Raw genomic sequence first — 7,595 nt, forward strand, 5'->3', positions numbered from 1 at the left:
CCTCCCAGCTGGTCTCCACAAACCTCCAGAGGTGGGCTGTCACAGCAGATCTGGACACAGCTCTTTTTTATGACTGACCCAGGGGCTGCCAGGGGGAAAGGGCAGAAGTGTCATAATGAAAGGGCAGACAATTACCTTCCCTTATAATTAGCATTTGTAGTAAATTAAATAATAATAGTCTTTTGCAGGCCCTGAGAACACAAAGCAGCCCACATGGATAACATCTGATTCCCTTCTCCTCTGCCAGGAATTGTGTGCCCACAGGGATGGGATGGGGAAATTGAGGCAAAGAAAGGAATAAGGCCAGCCACTCTAAGCCACACACAAATCAGGGTGCCAGAGTCATGGAAAAGTCCTTAAAGAAGGGACTCAGAGTGGCAGACAACTGGGGGCTTGTATTTGAGATCCTGGCTCCACTGCTCACATGCTTTGTTGCTGTGGGTAGCTAACTTCCCTCTCTGGGCTTCAGTTGTTCCATAGGTAAAATGAGACAGAGTCAACACGTGACCTGATGTGAGTCTATTGTTCTAGGCTTTATTCTGTTCATATATAATATTGAGCACTTATTTTTGCACACTTCGGCTGGCAAGAAAGAGAACTCCACCTCAGGCTAGCAAATAAGCAGGAAAAGGGGGTTACTGGCTCACAGAATCCAAGGCAAGTTTGAACAGCCAAGCTGTACAAGAAGCAGAGGTCCCAGGAACAATCAAACCAGGGGCTAGAATACCTCAGGCCTCCCTCCTTTCTGCTTCCCTCAAATAAGCGTTAATCTTTCTCCAGAGTGCAAGGGCACCAGCAGCTACCCCAACCTGCAGATCAGAGCTTCATCCTCCTAAGGGAGTCTGCTGTCATTGGCCCTACTTGAGTCAGGTGGCCACCTTTGGACCAATCAACTGCAGCCAGTAAGTCGGCATCTATAGCATCCCAGGGGAGCGTTAGAGAGCCAGTAAGAGAAGGGGCAAGTTGCCCTGGGGAGAAGTAGGGGGCACTAGGCAGGCAAAATCATGGTCATTCAATAAAAACAAAAATCCCTGCACATGGTCTGTAGAAGACTGAAAGGGGAGGAATGTCATTAAACCAAAGCAGTGGTATAAATCCCCAGGAATGCAGAAATACTAGAGGCGGGGCGGGGTGGGGAGACCTTACAGGCTTGATTTCAGACCCCAGCCCGCTGAGCTGGGTACCCAGTCCTATCTGGACACTTGACCCACCAGGGGAGAAGCAGCTTCCAGGCTTCTCAATGGCCTGGATGAAATACCTGTGCGTGGACATCAGTTCATGCTTCCTGCTAGGCCTTTACCTTCTACAGGCGACAACAGCTTCCTTCTTTGGGGGAATTGCTGTGCCTCTTATTCCAACCAGGTGGTTCCAGTGGGGACGGGAGGGTCACACAACCCGAACCAGGCCAATCAGAAGCCTTCTCCTGGGCTATCCTTGGGCACCTAAAGCCGTGGCCCCAGAAGAAGCCATCTGAGAGAATAGAAATCCCATGCTGAGAGGGGCAGAGTGCAGAGAAGAAGGTGCTGGCAGCGCCCTCCTGCCTCCACCAAGCCATCCCAAAGTGTGGCCTAACTGCAAGCCCCTCCCTTGGTTTGGCTACAATGAGCCAAGTTCCCCTTGGGCAGGTGTATTCGTTTTGCAGAGCTGGTGTAAAAAATGATCACCAACTTGGTGGCTTAAACAGGAATTCATCCTGTCACTGTTCTGGAGGTCAGAAGTCTCAAATCAAGATGTGGGCAGGGCCACACCCCCTCCTCAGCTTCTAGGGAAGAACTCTTCCTGGCCTCTTCCACCTTCCGATGGCTCCAGGCATCCCTTGGCTTGTGGCTACAGGTGTCCAGTCTTTGTCTTGGTCTTCACATGACCTTCTTTCCCTTTTGTCTCTCATAGGGACACTTGTCATTGGATATAGGGCCCTTCCAGGTACTCCAGAATGATCTTATCTCAAATTCTTAAATTTATTACATCTGCAATGACCCTTTTTCCAAATGATGGCATTCACAGGTTCTGGGGATTCAGACAGGGACCTATCTTTTGGGCATGCTACCATTTCACCCATTACAGCAGGCCTATGTCCTTGTAACCAAAAGAACCCTCACTCATACGTGCCTCAGGTGAGCCATGGATCAGTCCTCCTCCCTTTGCTCTGGTCCTGAACTCTGAACAACACTTTAAAAACTGATTCCAAGGCCTTGGAGGAGTGTGATCCCTCTCAGAGCCTCAGTGTTTGTTTTCTGCTTGTAAACCTGGGACCATCTGTCTGTCCACAGGGAGGCTGAGCGGATTGAAGTGACACAGGCAAGACCCGGCCCCACAGTTAACACTCCACATGAGCTTGTCTCCTCAGGCCTGTTGGTGGACAGGGTATGCAGGTCACCACAAAGGAGGAGGCACTTGACACCTGGTTATTTTATTTATTTATATATTTATTTGGGGCTGTGTTGGGTCTTCGTTGCTGTGTGCGGGCTTTCTCTAGTTGCGGTGAGCAGGGGCTACTCTTCGTTGCAGTGCACGGGCTTCTCATTGCAGTGGCTTCTCTTGTTGCAGAGCACGGGCTCTAGGTGTGCGGGCTCAGTAGTTGTGGCACGTGGGCTCAGTAGTTGTGGCGCAGGGGTTTAGCTGCTCTGCGGCATGTGGGATCTTCCCAGACGAGGGCTCAAACCTGTATCCCCTGCACTGGCAGGCGGATTCTTAACCGCTGCGCCACCAGGGAAGCCCAACACCTGGTTTATCCATCGGGGTCCCAAGAGTATGACCCCCAGGACCTGACAAAATCCAATCTCTGCTCCTGCAGAGCTGAGGGCTAGAGCCTCTTGCCAAGCCCATCAGCCTTGTAGAAGGACAGGAATCCGAAGGCCGATTAAATGAGATTTGCAGCCACAGGGGGAAATCCCAGAGATAAGGAAAACACAACATTGGTAGCTGTTCTCTACTGAGTGCCTCCTCCGAGCCAGGCTCCACACTCAGGCCATTGACCCACCCCCCCACCCCTTTTAATCCTCACCATAATCCCACGAGGCAGCTTTGGTGATCCCCATTTTACGAACAAAGTTGCTGAGGCTCAGAGAGATGAAGTCAGTGGCCAAGGCCACACGGCAAGTGAATGGTGGGGCCTGGTCTGACTCCATTAGCTCTGCCTATCTCTTCCCACCACACACAGTGGCATGGGGTGCTTAGAAGCAGGGTGGGATAGCATTCTTTTTTTTTTTTTTAATTTATTTATTTTTATTTTGGGCTGCCTTAGGTCTTTGTTGCTGCACGCGGGCTTTCTCTAGTTGTGGCGAGTGGGGGCTACTCTTCGTTGCAGTTCGCAGGCTTCTCATTGGGTGGCTTCTCTTGTTGCAGAGCACGGGCTTTAGGCACGTGGGCTTCAGTAGTTGTGGCACACGGGCTCAGTAGTTGTGGCTCGCAGGCTCTAGAGCTCAGGCTCCGTAGCAGTGGCGCACGGGCTTAGTTGCTCCACGGCGTGTGGGATCTTCCCGGACCAGGGCTCGAACCCGTGTCCCCTGCACTGGCAGGCAGATTCTTAACCACTGCACCACCACGGAGGTCCTGGGATAGCATTATGAAGCATTAACTGAAGGTTTTTCCCCCACCAAAATGCCCTTGTGCCCTCTGTCCTTCCTCCATCAGATTTTGATCCACAGTTGTATGCCTGGTGCCTAAAACAGTGCCTGACACATAGCTGGCACTAGATAAATATTTGTTGCGCTTAATAATTCAGTTAGCTAGGGCACTCCTGTGGTTCGTGCCTCCGGGAGGGGATGACATGATAACAGGGATAACAAGGACTTAAGTTCTGGACTTTTATGTCAAAACCCTAGGTCCAGACCTAAGACCAAAGATTTAAGAGAATGTGTGATAATCCCTGCTGCACCCACCACCCCGGGAAGGAGGGGAGGGAGAGGAGACAGAGAGGGGCAGCAAAAACAAAGCTTAGAAAGCGAAGGGCCCCCGAGAAGGGAACCCCAGAGAGCTCCTGGGATCTGAGAACTGAGGCACGTGTGCAACCCCAGTGTTCCTGGTGCCCTGCGTGGTGCAGGTGGGGACGAAATAGAGCCTCAGGGCTACCACTGCACAACCCGGGAATAGAGCAGGGCTGGGAGGGTCTGGGAGGATGGGGAGGTTGGGAAGGTGCTGGGATGCAGGCCTTACTGAGGCTTAGAGCATCCATGGAGTGCAGAGGAGCTATGGAGCCACACTCTCTGAGCCCAAATCCTTGTTCTGTGTGACATTGGGCGAGTTCCCTAACCTCTCTGTGCCACGCTTTCCTCATCCATAATGTGAAGATGACTTAATAATATGTCCCACTTCATAGGACTTGTGTGAGGATGAGCTGAGTACTAGGCACTTCTGCCACTTTAGTGGTTATCGTTATCAATACGTGAGCTGGGCCAGACCCACTGCAGCACCCACTGCAGACCCCAAGGGAGGTCTCCCATGTGCGGTAGTGATGGAGTTGACCCGGGGCGCAGCCAGCCAGCACAGTCTACAAAATGAGATAATGTTTGTAAAAACACTTTGCAAAACAGAAAGTGCTCTAGAAATGTCAGCGATTATTCATAGGAACTACACTTCTGCTTCCCCCATCCTATCCCTTGACTAACAATTCTTTCACCAATCTCCAAATTCATAGACACTTTTAAACTTCCTTCTCCTTTTAAAAATTTATGCTTATTTCATTCCATTATAAAAGCAATGCATGCTTATGATAGAAACATTTGAATCTACATAAAAGTCGAAGGAAGAGGGGAAAAATCTCCTTTGATAACTAATATTTTGATGTATGTTCCTCCAATCTTTTTTTGCCCAGGCATTTTCACAAAGGCGTTTTACCAAACTTATGTATAATTATTTTTAATATCTCTCTTTTCTTATTATAATACATGACTAAAATTAGCACATAAAGAAAAAGAGAAAGAAAAAAGTATTAACCAGAATCCCCCAATTCAAGATACAATGCACTCCCAGGTCCCTCCCTCCACTTCCTACTTGGTCATTTTCTAGGACTTGCAGTTTTTGTATGGATTTGTTTTAAAGAACTGATTTGGAGGAGGGGAGAAGCACTCCGGCTCCCCCAAAAGCAGCATTCATGCCTTAGAAACACAGCTGCCCCTTTTTTCTTGTTGCGACATACCTTAAGTGTCTGACCCAGGGACAGAGAGGGAAGGATTTTTTTTTTTTTTTTTTGCAGTACGCGGACCTCTCACTGTGTGGTCTCTCCCGTTGCGGAGCACAGACTCTGGACGCTCAGGCTCAGCGGCCATGGCTCACGGGCCCAGCCGCTCCAGGGCATGTGGGATCTTCCCGGACCGGGGCACGAACCCGTGTCCCCTGCATCGGCAGGCGGACTCTCAACCACTGCGCCACCAGGGAAGCCCGAGGGAAGGATATTTACAGTTTACCTTTTCCTATCAAATATCACTTGTGGCTTGCGAATCCCACTTCTTAATCCATCTCCGTCACTTTCTTTTTTTTTTTTTAATTTATTTTTATTTATTTATTTTTTGAACTTATTTATTTTATGTATGTATTTTTTTGGCTGCACTGGGTCTTCATTGCTGTGCACGGGCTTTCTCTAGTTGCGGCTAGCGGGGGCCACTCTTGGTCACAGTGCGCGGGCCTCTCACTGCGGCGGCCCCTCCTGCTGCAGAGCATGGGCTGTAGGCACGTGGGCTTCAGTAGTGTGGCTCACGGGCTCCAGAATGCAGGCTCCGTAGTTGTGGCACATGGGCTCAGTTGCTCCACGGCATGTGGGATCCTCCCAGACCAGGGCTCGAACCCGCATCCCCTGCATCGGCAGGCGGACTCCCAACCACTGCGCCACCAGGGAAGCCCACTTTCTTTTTTTTTAAAATAAATTTATTTATTTTATTTACTTATTGTTGGCTGCGTTGGGTCTTTGTTGCTGCGTGTGGGCTTTCTCTAGTTGCAGCAAGCCGTGGCTACTCTTCGTTGCAGTGTGCGGGCTTCTCATTGCGGTGGCTTTTCTTATTGCGGAGCATGGGCTCTAGGCGTGCAGGCTTCAGTAGTTGTGGCTCGCGGGCTCTAGAGCACAGACTCAGTAGTTGTGGCCCACAGGCTTAGTTGCTCCGCAGCACGTGGGATCTTCCCAGACCAGGGATCGAAACCCTGTCCGCTGCATTGGCAGGCAGATTCTTAACCACTGCTCCACCAGGGAAGTCCACCTCCATCACTTTCTAATAAGTAGGAAGTCTTGATTCCAATCATGGCTTGATTTCCAATCCTGGTTTTTGATGTCTTAATGAATTTTTGTCCTTTCCTGAGTTTTCATAGGTATGCTCGTGAGTGTATCTGTAACTGCTTGTTGGAATCCGCTGTAAAAGTCTGTCCTTATCCTGTTTGACTTTTCATGACATTTGTCCCCAGTGACCACTTTCTCCTGCTTGACATTCTCACCTCCCTTGACTTCTGTGACACCTCTGCCATTTAACTCTCCCTTTACCTCTCTGATCACTCCTTTCCTTTGCTGACCTCTCTTCCTCTGCCAGCTCTTAAATCTTGGTCTCCTTAGGGTTCGTCCCCAGTTCTCTCTTCTCTGTGTAATTTTTTCCATCTTCCCAGGACTTGCACAAGGTTACTTCTTCCACCCTGATAGGTCCCTCCAGCACCAGGACCACATATCCAGCAGCTTGCTCTATTCTTCCCTGATTATCCTTCAGGAGTCTGAGCTTCCACCGGTCCAACAGCCTCCTTATCACCTTCCCCCAATTCTTCTTGCTGAATTGATATATTCCACCCCCTGTCTTTCTCTCTCTCTCTCTTTTTCTATTCCCCCATAATAGGTGGCTCAGTGTCATTGGCTTTTCTTTACGCCACGTACCACTGAGTCCAGCTCAACCTGTTTAGGTTTTATTGGTTTGATGTGGGGGGTAAATTTTAATTTTGAAATAATTTCAAATTTATACAAAAGTTACAACAATAGTACAAGAAACTCCCAAATATCCTTTAGCCAGGTTCGCCAGTTGTCTACACTTTGCCTCATTCACTCTGTTTTTCTATCTCTTTCTATATCGATCTCTCTGTACATATATCTACACACACACACACACACACATCACTCATATAGTGACATCCTGCCCCCTTTCCACTAAATATTTCAGAGTATATTTCCGAAGAACAAAAACAGTCTCTTAAAGAACAATAATACAGTCATCAAAACCAGGAAATTGAGTACTGATACAACGCTGTTGCCTAGCCCATGGTCCAGGAAATTGAGTACTGATACAGCGCTGTTGCCTACCCCACGGTCCAGGAAATTGAGTACTGATACAACGCTGTTGTCTAGTCCACGGTCCAGGAAATTGAGTACTGACACAACGCTGTTGTCTAGTCCACGGGCCAGGAAATTGAGTACTGATACAACGCTGTTGTCTAGTCCACGGTCCAGGAAATTGAGTACTTATACAACGCTGTTGTCTAGTCCACGGTCCAGGAAATTGAGTACTGATACAACGCTGTTGTCTAGTCCACGGGCCAGGAAATTGAGTACTGATACAACGCTGTTGTCTAGTCCACGGTCCAGGAAATTGAGTACTGATACAACGCTGTTGTCTAGTCCACGGTCCAGGAAA

The sequence above is a fragment of the Globicephala melas genome, chromosome 1 (genome assembly GCF_963455315.2).
Source record: "Globicephala melas chromosome 1, mGloMel1.2, whole genome shotgun sequence".
Taxonomy (NCBI): Eukaryota; Metazoa; Chordata; class Mammalia; order Artiodactyla; family Delphinidae; genus Globicephala; species Globicephala melas.